The sequence below is a fragment of the Rhineura floridana genome, chromosome 8, assembly GCF_030035675.1.
Source record: "Rhineura floridana isolate rRhiFlo1 chromosome 8, rRhiFlo1.hap2, whole genome shotgun sequence".
NCBI classification, from domain to species: domain Eukaryota; kingdom Metazoa; phylum Chordata; class Lepidosauria; order Squamata; family Rhineuridae; genus Rhineura; species Rhineura floridana.
The window spans coordinates 44,386,497-44,399,075 of record NC_084487.1 but is presented as its reverse complement, the minus strand read 5'-3'; positions in this window follow the sequence as shown (position 1 = coordinate 44,399,075).

Below are 12,579 nucleotides of genomic sequence, written 5' to 3'. Positions count from 1 at the left end.
GAGCCATGCTGCACCAGGCCAAGGTTCTTGTAGTCATCATTATCATCATAAACCTTCATCATCATCACAGTTTTTCCAGTGGAATATCAGCATATAAATCCCATAATCAACATAACCAGTTTATTTGTATGCTGCCTTTCTGTGGTTCACAATGATGTCAGAATAGAATATGATAGAAAGAATAGGCATGAAACATTACAAAAACTATTCCTCATAGGAAGCTGTCATATACCAGGTCAGACTATTTGCCCACCAAGGCCTGTATTGTCTGCTCTGACTAGAAGCAGCTTTCCAGAATCTCAGGCAGAGGTCTTTCCCATTACCTGCTACTAATCCTTTTAACTGGAGGTTCCAGAGAATTGGACCTGGGACCTTTTGCATGCACCAAGCTATGATTCCCTCCCCAAACAGTCCAGTCAGCTGTTCAGCATTCTGTTTTTCATACAGTAGCTAGCTAGATGGAAATTACATATACTATTTATGATTATCATCATGGGTAACAATTGCACACATGACTTTTTCCCTGAGAGTACCCTCAGGATATAGACAATGAGAACTCTCAGCCAGGCTTGGCTTCCCAGGATATGAACATTCAGTAGAAAGTCTATGTTTGCTTGTTGTTGCATATGATTATCTAACATGTGGCTGCCTGTTTATGGGCCTTCTGTGTAGGAATTTTGTTATATGTAAAGTGGCCCTTGGTGTAAAAAGTATAGGGATATCCTCAGATCTGGATCAGGTCTGTGCTTATATGAGACCACTTTCAGTTCTACGGAAGAAACGCAGAATATAAATGTAATGAATGCATTAATAAACAACAAAATATTTTAATAAAGTTTGGAGGTTCTTAGAGGAGGAACAGCCAAGACCATATTGTCTGCTGCATATGTCAGAGTGTTGATGTTATGATTTTGAAGTTCTGATCCTAGCCAATTTATCTGCTGTCTCTCTCATTATTTTCTCCAAATAAAGATTGAAGCTCCCTAATGAGAGAAAGCACCCTTGGCAACAATCTGAGTAACAATGAGCCAGTCTGCTGTTGGTTATTCAAATGGAACTGTTGTTTTCTCTGAAAAGATTGCATTGTGCTTACCAATTGGCCCTCAGTGTGCATGCCTGGCCTTCCTTTTCACGAGTTTTTCTAAACAGTTTTTATGGATCCTATAGAGATGAATGAATGTGATGAAAAGAGAAGACATATGCAGAATTAGAGACAGGTACGTCCACCTGGGTTGATTACCCTAGCTACATCATCTCTGTCCTGCCTTCAGTCTTCCATCTTAACCCCAAAGGTTAAAAGACCAGATTGCAGGTTTGAGGGTGATGATGTCTGGGAAGCCACCTGCTGTTTTAATTTCCCACAGTGCCTTGGATTGTCACTATGCCAAGTGTTCTAGGACTTTGTGGGAAATTTTAAATGGTGGGTGGCTTCCCAGACCCTCACCCTGTCACCGGATATGTTCCCAGTTAGGCGAATGGACAGGCAGAGCCAACCAATTCTACTTTTGTCCTTCTCCTCCCTGCTGAGTTCTAGAATTGCAACACTAAGGAAGAAGAAGCTGACAGATAGTGCCACCACCCTCTGGACTAGTTGTAATTAAGAAGGCAGACAGGTAGGGGTTGGGTGAGGGCAGATTAAGATTGGTGGGGCAGTGTCCCACTTGCCCTAATGGACCAGCCTCCACTGTGGATGAGGCCTGCTTGGGTGTTTGGCTGACACTGCTTCAGCATACTTGGTTGGTCTATCTTGTTTTTAATGAAACATGTTTATGTAAGTTCCATGGCCATTACATTCTTCTTCAGACATGTTCTGCTAGAAAATTTGCAGTGTAACCAAAGCTTGACTGGATTGGCTCAGAACAAAGCAAGTCCTACCTAGGTTAGGACATTGCTCTTACAGATGAAGAACATTAGTTAAAGAGCTGCAGTGTCTGGAATTCATCCAGTTTATGTGGCAATATAGAGAGGTTTGCTTTGTTCTGAGAGAACAAGATCTCCCTGAGGTGTGGACTATGAACCTGTCAGTTTGGCAGGTCATTATGGACTCCTCTTCAACCTTGGCAGTTTAAGCTGGTATGCAGTGCCTTAAATTGCATGCTGTTTGTGTGTGGGGGGGTATGTGTTATGCCCGAGGATGCAATCCTATGCATACTTTCCTGGGAGTAAGCCTAACTGAATACTGTGTGACTTACTTCTGATTAGAAACTGTAGAATGACACTGTCACTCTGTTCTTTTCTTGTCCCTGAATAAGTCTTTTCCTTTCCCTTGTGTTGTGGTAGAGCAAGGGCAGTCAAATGTTTTGGCCTCACCCGGTGGTTGGTGAGGCCTGGGTGCTCTCTCTCTCTCTCTCTCTCTCTCACACACACACACACACACACACACGCACACCCTTCTCTCCACCCCCTCTCTCACACATGCAAAGCCCACATAATAACTAGCATTTATACAGCACCTCTCCTGTTTAATGCACTTAAAGCACCTCATTATATCAGCAGGTTTCACAAAGAGCCCAATAGGGCAGTATTTGTACCATTTTGCCGATAAGTAACTGACACCATGATGCTTGCCTGAATCTTCTAACTCAGGCTGCAGACACACTAGCTGCTTCAAAAGCAGCCAGACCCTTTTCTCTGGCTTTTGTTTAAAAGGTGTTTGCCCATGGCTGGATATATCTCCCTTGCCTGCTGCTGATTTCAGACCTCTTAGGACTACCCACAGCAAAGGATAGGGCCAATCACTGTCTTTGCCCAACCTATTGCAAAGTGCTTTCATTGAACACATCCCCAAGAGGCAACAAGCTAATCTATAAAGCAGCTTTGATTTCAGCTTCAAGCTGATTTCACGGAGAAACCACTAGAACTGCATTTCCCCATATTTTGGAGAAAAAAGGGATGGAGTTGTTTGTCTCTGACTTCAGGACAGAGAAAGGTAACAGAATTATAAACTTTCCACCCTACTCCTAGTCACCATAAGCCTCTAACTACTTGATCCCTACTCCATGAAGGGGGGAAAAAAGCAGGAGAGTATACAGTGAGTTTGGAAAGTCCTGTGTGTTAAAATAAAGAGTTCCGGAGAACATGAAAGCTTGCCATAAATTTGTGACATTTTGGATGGTCCTAGTAAAGGTATTGTCTATCAGAAATAGAAAACTGTCATAGATTCCAAGCCAGTTCCAGGTAGCCTAGTGTTACATTGATCCTTTCCTACCAGAATCTAAATGCGGTGAGCCAGTAGGGAACCAGAAACATTCCACAATGAATTAGATCTCTGCTCCCCCCCAACATTGTTCGACTACAACACCCATCAGCATTGACCACTGGCCATGCTGGCTGGCCCTGATGAGTGCTGAAGTCCAACATCTGGACAGCCACAGGTCCCCCATCCCTGGGTTAGATGGAACATTGCTCTGTTTCAGTATAAAGCTGTAATTTCACATTTTGCTGACGTGAGAACTGCAGAATGACCCTTACTGAAAGGGATCAATACAGCCCAGAACAATCCCACACAGACCACCTCTTCCCTGTCCCAATGATACTTAACATACCTAGCCCTTACCATGACATACATACATACATGGATGGATGGATGGATGGACAGACGGACGGACAGACGGATGGATGGATCCTTCTGGTCTGATATGTATTGGATAGGCAGTCTAACCTGTGAGGAAATGAGTATAGAAGATGTGCATTTTAACAGATTAAAAGGTCTCTCTCTCTCTCTCTCACCTGCACAGCCTCCAGTTTGTTTGTTAACAAGGATCTTATTCTCAGCAGCAAAGGGGGGGGGGGGAGATGGGAAAGTTGTGTGGTTTTGTTCCAGCCCAAAGCCAATAGGAGGAGGAAGAGAAAAAAAATTAGGGTGGGTGGAAGAGAAAGTGTTTGTATGTGTGATGGTATTTCAGCTTTTAATGATGCTCTGTATATATGTGTTGTGCATGGTAAGGTGGAATGCAAGTGAACATGCCAGAGAGAGAGAGAGAGAGAGAGAGAGAGAATATGTGTGTGGTACAGCCAACACCAGAGGTTAGGCTCAGGAATTTCCATGCTTAGGTTTCCTCTTAAAACTCATAAGTTCTGCCCAAATGCAGTTTCTCTGAGTCTTAGTATGACAACAAAGAAGGGAAACTAAGCGAAGTTCCTTACCTTACAGCATTGTAGTACATTTGCCCACATACATGCACAGAAAATAGTAGATCTAGCTGAAAGGCAACACATGGAGATCTGCATTGATTGTTGCAATGCATCACTAGGGAAAAGTACTCTGAACAAAGTGAGAGACTGAAAGCTCATTTTATTATATAATCTTAGCTGGGAGGGGGTCTGGCATGACTATCATGAAGGGACTCTGCACTTCTGAATTTACCATTGCACTCCAAACAGGGACTTTATACTGCAAATGGATCATAAGGATTAGATTTCTCTTTGTGCACATTTGACATTTTAGCTTTTGCACATTTTCATTTTCTCAGTCATGAATATTGATTGCTATTCCACTACTTGTCACCCACAGCAGTGGGCCAAACTTGATAGAAGGTATCTGGTCTATGTTTTTCTGTCCCTCCCCTCAATTATTTTTCCTCTGCCTTCTGTACTGAGCATGTGTGCAGGTATTCTGTCCTTCTGCATATGCACCTTTTAAAAACAATGTCCATCCTAAACTGGTGGTAATAACCATCTCCCTCCCCCACCCCTGCAACATGGGACTCCATTGTGTTCATTAGCTCAGGATTAAAAGATTTTGCACAAAGGATCACTAAGCTTTTGGTGGTGGGGAGAATTAAAAGGAAAAAGAGCAGGTTGGATACATTTCAAACACCATTCTGAGACCATTTGTAGAAAACAGAGCAGACCTAACCATCCTGTGATGATTTCTCTCAGTCATTTTACCTTTCCATTCTTCCCAGTAGTACAGATATTTTGAATGACAATCCTATTTACGAACCAGCATCATTTTAGTATCTCATGGCTCAGCACAATGTATTCTCTCCTAATTCCACTAGAGGGAGCAGGATCCTAATCTTTAGCATTTCATGTCAAAAAGCCTACCTGGGGAGGAAAGTGTTGTGTCTCTTATTCCTAGAGTGTTAACCCCAAGCATGTGCTTAAGTAGAGCCTGGAAAATTTATTTTTTTGAACTACAACTCCCATCAGCCCAATCCAGTGGCCATGCTGGCTGGGGCTGATGGAAGTTGTAGTTTTAAAAAGTAACTTTTCCAAGCTATGGTGCTTAGATGTCCTCTCTCCTCCTTCCACAAACGGAAAGAATTGTTACACTGCAGGATTAAAAGAACTAAATAAATCTGGAGTGCTTAACAAGGATTAATGGCTATAATTTTGGGTTCTAAACAGGAAGAAGAAATGATGGAGGCTGCACTGATCCGGGTACACCAGTACAAGGAATAGGCTGGTATTTAATACATCAGTCTCAAACACTTGATGAAGATCGCATTTGTGCTGAGAATTATTGTCAGAATTATTGCCTGTGGCCCTCCAGATGTTGTTGGACACCAACTCCCATCAGCCCCAGCCGGCATGGCCAATGATCAAAGGTGATGAGAGTTGCAATCCACTGTCTGCAGGGCAACCCGTTCCTCATTCCTGCTTTATGCAATGTATTTGCCATAGACTTGCTGTGTGACCCTGGACTAGTCACTATGCCTCAGTCTCACTTCTCACAACTGGTACAAGGGAATAAGTATTGTTGTGCGATTAAACAGCATAAAGGCTAGGCCAGCCTTCCCCACCTTGGTGTCTTCCAGATGTTTCGGACTACAGTTCCCATTAGCTCCAGCCAGCATAGCTGTCTATGTAAGACAATGAATGGAGACAAGCTGGACATAAAAATTACCAGTACAAAGAACCAGGGTGGGGGATATGAACATTCCAGTCTGCTAGGACCTTTTGCGTTTGAGCTTCAAGGTCAGAATCCTTAAGCAAATGATATTGCTTGACAAAGCAGATAAAAGTGTGAAGATGCTGGGTGAGAGTTCACTGACAGATTTGGCAGGGTATCTTTTGGCTAGAACAATTGTGGGGAACCTTTGGCTCTCTAGATGTGGCTGAACTAGAACTCCCATCAGCCCTAGCAAGCGTGGCAGTTGGCTAAGGATGACAGGAGTTGTAGTTCAGCCACATCTGGAGGGCCAAAGGTTCCCCATACCTGGGCTAGAATGAAGGAAGGCATGGGATTGAATGCATTCAAACCATTATTTATTTATTTATTTATTTAAAATATTTCTATCCCACCTTTCTACCCTACAATAGGACACTCAGGGCGGCTACAATAAAATTGCACACATATATAATAAAATACACAATAAAAACACAAAACATTACAGTAAATTAAAATGCATAAAATGTAAATGTACTGCTTTCAAGTCAATTCCGACTTATGGCGACCCTATGAATAGGGATTTCATGAGGCTGAGAGGCAATGACTGGCCCAAGGTCACCCAGTGAGCTTCATGGCTATGTGGGGATTCGAACCCTGGTCTCCCAGGTCGAAGTCCAACACTTTAACCACTACGCCACACTGGCTCTCAAAATGCATAAATAAAATACATAAAATGCATTATGCATACACATACAAACATATATACATGTATATATGTGCATACACATATAAGAAAGTAAGAATAAAAGAACTTAAAAGATAAAAATAAAAGATAAAAAACTTAAAATAGTGTCAGGCTGACCCGTCAGTCCCAACCAAAGGCTCTCCAGAACAAAATAGTTTTTACAAGTTTCTGGAAGACCATCAGGGAGGGAGGAAAGCAGGCTTCTTGGGGCAGGGAATTCCAAAGTCTGGGAGCCACAATTGAAAAGGCTCTCTCCCGCGTGCCTGTCAATCGAATTTCTTTCATTCCAGGCACTCAGAGGAGACGAGAGGTAGATGATCTTAAATCCAGGGTAGAAACATATGGACGTAAGCGGTCCCTTAAGTACACTGGTCTAAGGCCATTTAGGGCTTTAAAGGTCAAACCCAGCACTTTGAATTGGGCTCGGAAACGAATTGGGAGCCAGTGGAGTCAATAAAACACAGGGGCGACATGCTCCCTGCACCGTGCTCCAGTTAACATTCTGGCTGCTGCATTTTGTACCAACTGTAGTTTCCAAATCGTTTTCAAAGGCAGCTCCATGTAGAGTGCGTTACAGTAATCAAGCCTCGATGTCACCAATGCATGTGTCACCGTGGCCAAGTCAGCTACTTCCAGGAACGGACTAATATTTAGTTTATAACAAAGACTAATATTTGTCTCACATGTGGTGATGCAGGCACCACTTCACAAAGTTTGCAGTGTAATGCCGAGTAAATACATATCTACTCAGGAGCAAGTCCCACTGAGTTCAGTGGGACTTAATCTCAGGTAAGCATATGTATATGACTGCAACCTAGTTGTACCAGGACCTATGATTATCCATGAATTTGTTGATTCCCAACAATTTGATTTTGCTGACTACAACTGACCGCATCCTGTTCTGCAGCTCTGGCATGTTCCTTTTTTAAAATTTCACCTTATAAGAGATGTTCTCTCCTTACTCACCCACCACCACCGCCCATCATGTGGATGTGTGTTTTTCCAACACCTTCACTGTCTGCTTCATGCATTTGCTGAAGGAGGCTTTGACAAATGGGGCTTAAGCCATAATACATGTTTTGGCCTTTATAGACTCTACATTGTTTATGCTATTGTAAAACAATAGTGTTATGTTTCTGGATTTTTCTATGACTTTTTTTTTTTGCCTTCTTTCGAACAATGCTGTAGATAGCAGCAATTTAATCAATGAACTCTGTCCCCATCTCACCCCTTAAAACAAAAGGGGGCTTAATGAGAAAATTGCAAATGAAAGTTCAGCTGCAAGGGCTAAGGAAGGAGTGCTGGAATCAAGGGTCTTCCTCTGGCATCTCCAAAGTCTTCTTTCAAGGTCAGATATGTGCCTCCTCACACAAGCAGACATCCATAAATTGGACTTCGGGTTTCTTGATGCACTTATATTTTGACTCACGCTTTCTGACTCTCGTTGTTCTGCTTTCTGTGTGGATAGAAAGGGTTAAACAGTGCATTTTATATGCGCCATTGATATATGCAGTAGGGAGGTAGCACTGCTACTAAGACTTGTTTAGCGTCTCTGTTGAACTCTGTTGAACTCCTGGCTTTAGAGCTGTGGGCTATCTGCTGCAACAGACAGGAAAGGGCCAGAGACAGCACTGGGTTCAAAGTAAGTGCACTTTGGGGAAAGACCTGAAGAGTTATTAGCTGCCAGAGTTGGAAGGGAACTCAAAGGTCATCTAGTCTACTGTTCTTCAACCATGTGTCCTTAGATGTTGTCAGGCTACAACTCCCATCAACCCGAGCCAGCTTAGTCATTGGCCAATGATGATTGGAGTTGTAGTCCAACCCCAATGGGGGCTGGACTCGATGGCCTTGTAGGCCCCTTCCAACTCTACTATTCTATGATTCTATGAACATCTGGGGACCCAAGGTTGAGGAACAGTGATGCAGTCTAACCCTTCCACCCTAACCGCCAATGCAGGAACTCCGCTGCTATAGCACCTCTGATAGGTGGCCATCCACCCGTTGCTTAAAAACCTCTAATGAAAAGGAATCCACTACTTTTCAAGGCAAGTATGAACATGCAAAGGATACAAGTCATTAAATATGTGTTTATTTTATCCCACTCTTCTACTGACATACTGAAAGGAGCTAACAGGATAGCTCAGAAACAATAATACTAAAGTACAATGTCAATTACCAATATAAACCTAACAACACATTAATACAGTAAAAATCACAGTAAATTCAGGCAGCATACAAGAAGCACAGTCGATCCAGCTAAAGAGGCTATTGTTCCTTCGAAGGATACCTTGGTCATTGAATCCATCCAGGGGGATTCTGTTACTATATATTGTTTCCTGTGTTGTAGAAGTACCTCAGTGCTGGCTGGAAAAGGTGACCTGAGAAAACTCAGAGAAAAGTTTGGGTTTGGTACAGTCTCCTCCCCTTTACCCACAATCATCTACTTCAGAGAATTCTCCCCAAATTCCTTAGCACACAAACAGGCCCTTTTGGTTGAGCAGGTATTTGTAGGAGCGGCTTCACATATGCAGAGAACACAAAGTAACTTACACTCCCTGGCTCCACCCTTCCATCTCGCCCTGCCCTGACAGAAGAGAAAACTGAAGTTGTTATAAATACATGCATATTTCCACCTGGCTGCAGCTGAAGAAGAGGTGAGGCAGGACAAACCATCTACCAAGCTGGCCAAAGGCCTTTTGGTGCCTCTCCTCCTGGAACTGTTTCTTAGTGGCCATTCTACTTGGTCACTATGTATTTATTTAACAAAATGTATCTACACCTTGATTGTGAAAAACCTCTAAGTCTTGGAAATGCAACTGGAAAGTTTTTGGTTCCTGGATTTCCTTGTTTTTCTCTTCCCTCTCCATGGACTACCTTCAAGTTGATCCCGACTTATGGCTACCCTATGAATAGAGATTTCATGGTAAGCGGTATTCAGAGGGGGTCTACCATTGCCTCCCTCTGAGGCTAGTCCTCCCCAGTTGGCTAGGGCCTGCTCAGCTTGCCACAGCTGCACAAATCAGCCCCTTCCTTGTCCGTAACTGCCAGCTGGGGGACAACTGGGCTCCTTGGGACTATGCAGCTTGCCCACAGCTGCGCAGGTGGCAGGGCACGTAACCCTGAGCCACTCACTGTGGGGGTAATCTTTAGCTGGCCCTTGACACCCAGGAGACTCTCCATACCCCCCCCCCATGTTTTAGATTGTAAACCTAAAGGCAGTGCCTGTGTCAATTTTTAAATCTTTGTGCAGCATCTAAAAGATTTTAAGTTTGGGGAAGGCCTTATTTTCTGAACACAATAGGTGATAGTCAGCTAAGTCCTACTCAGAGTAGACCCATTGAAGTTAATGGACATGGCTAACTTAGGTTCATTAATTTCAATGGGTCTACTCTGAGTAGCACTTAATTGAATACAACCCAATGTTCTTTCTCACCCACTTCCCTCTTTTGCCAGCACATAACAGTTGTTTGCAATGCTCCTATGAGAACAGATATGGGGGGGTGTCCAGGTTGTCTTATTTTGCAAGAGGGATTGAAGCACACAGCAGAAACATAGGTTTGTGTAATTAAAATGGATTAAAGTGCTCTGTTGTCCTTGTGCAACGAAACACTTTTTAAAGGGCTTTTTGTGGTTAGGCAAGTTACAATGAAATGTGCTGAACAGTGTGGCAAGAATGAATGCTTAAAGAGAAGACATATACTGCAAATATCCTACAAGCAAAAGAATGAATGCTCATTGTTGCATAACTGCCCCACAAACAAATCAGAACAAATGCTCAGTAAGCACTGGGTATAATCTAACCTCCACATAAGCTTTTAGCAAGCAAACCAGGATGAATGCTCAGTAATGAAGTCCCCTGGAGGACCCCGTTAATGATGCACAAGGAATATCCATGCTGCTGTTAATGTTTTCCTTGGGAAAGAAGTCATGCAGACAGGTGTGAGAAGAGGGATGGGATTGGTATAGTCATCAAAGATATCACAACAGTATGCAAAACAGAGATAACTTTCCTTTATTATTCCTAGAAGTCAGCAATACTAGGTACTTGGGGGATTTCTCTAAGATGGGCTGCCATAGGGAATCCACAACTAGGCTCTCAAAGGATTGTAGGTCACTGATTATTGGTTATACTTAATTTTCTTCTCCTCCCTCTGCAGGCTAAAACCAGCCACACAAAGGCATACTTCAGGATAAAAGGTGCCACAGACAGACTTACAAACATGGGGCATGATACAAAGAAGTTACATTCATCTAGTTGTCATTCATTCATTGGCGATCACTCGTGGCCAAGTAAGATTGTCTTCCAAGATAAGGTCTTTAATGGTGGGTCCATAGGTGACTGTGGAGGCCAATTCTGGATCCACGCAGCCTCCCACAGTGAGGACATAGGTTTCCAGATGGAAGATGGTCATGATGAGGATTTGCTTAACGTGCCTTCCGCTTAGCTCGTTTGTCCCTTTTGCCCTGTACTCGTGCTTCTTCAAAGTCCACAGCACCTTTGATAATGGCAGACCTCCAATTGGGACGCTCATGGGCCAAGGCTTCCCAGTTCTCGATGCTTATGTTACATTTTTGTAGATTAGCTTTGAGAACATCTTTAAACCCTTTTTGCTGTCCACTGATACTCCGTTTTCCATCCTTAAGTTGGGAGTAAAGTAGCTGCTTTGGAAGGCAGTGATCAGGCATTCGAACAACATGGCCGGGCCAGTGAAGTTGATGTTGGAGGATCATTGTTTCACTGGTTGTCTTTGCTTCTTCCAACACGCTAACATTAGTCCGCCTATCTTCCCAAGTAATTTGCAGAATTTTCCGGAGGCAGCATTGGTGGAATCTTTCAAGAAGTTGGGAGTAGTGTTTATAGATGGTCCATGTTTCACAGGCATACAGTAAGGTTGGTAGTACAATGGCTTTGTAAATAAGCATTTTGGTCTCCCTGCGAATATCCCGATCCTCGAACACTCTACGCTTCATTTGGGAGAATGCGGCACTTGCAGAGCAAGTGAAAACAGCAGTGTACTCCATTTATCTGTAGCATCGAAGACTGCAATTCTATGCATATTTACCTAGGAGAAAAGCCCATTAAACACAGTGAGACTTAGGTGTGGGTATACATTAGAGTTACCAGATCTCCGGTTTTCGGCCGGAGTCTCCAGCTTCGGGGGTGTTTTCTGGCTCCCCGGCCAGACCACACACCCTGTCCCTGGATCTCCGTTTTTTGGCATGGTGTGGCATGGCCACCCAGCAAGGCTGGCTGCAGGGCAGGAGATCCCAACCCCCCACCATTCCCCCACTCTACTTACCTTTCTGTTTGCTGTTTTTTGCAGCACGCGCAGGTTTGCCATCAATCAAGATGGCGGCTGAGGTTTCCCTAAGGGGCTGAAGCCTCTGCTGCCATCTTGGTTGATGGCATGAGTGTGTGCTACACGCTCGTATTGCTGCCATCAGTCAAGATGGAGGCAGAGGCTTCAACCCCTTAGGGAAACCTCGGCCGCCATCTTAATTGATGGCAAACCTGCGCATGCTGCAAAAAACAGCAAACAGAAAGGTAGGTGAAGTGGAAGAATGGTGGGTGGCTCTGAAGCTTCTGCCCTGCTATCCTGCCGCGGATTGCGGAAGGGGAGCGCAGGGGCCCCGCAGCTGGTCAGCCACTGTCAGAAGAGGATGTGCTGGACTGGATGAGCCCATGTTGGCCTGATCCAGCACTGCAGGGCTCTTCTTAGGTTCTTAACCCATCATCCTCCAGGACTGATAGGGCGCTGCCTGGATTAACCACCCTCTAATAGTCTCCTGCCGCCCCCGTCCCAAAAAACAAAACTGAACCAAACCCTCCTCGCACACTTGGGTCAATGCAGGTGGACACCCCCTCATGCCACACCTTCTTGCAGGTTGACTTCAGTTTGGACTCCTGCCAAAAGAGCCCCCCTTCCCCCAGTTTCCCTTCTCCCTCAAACATGCCTTGAGCCACCCCTGGCATCCTCTCCCCCCTCCGGAACTCCCC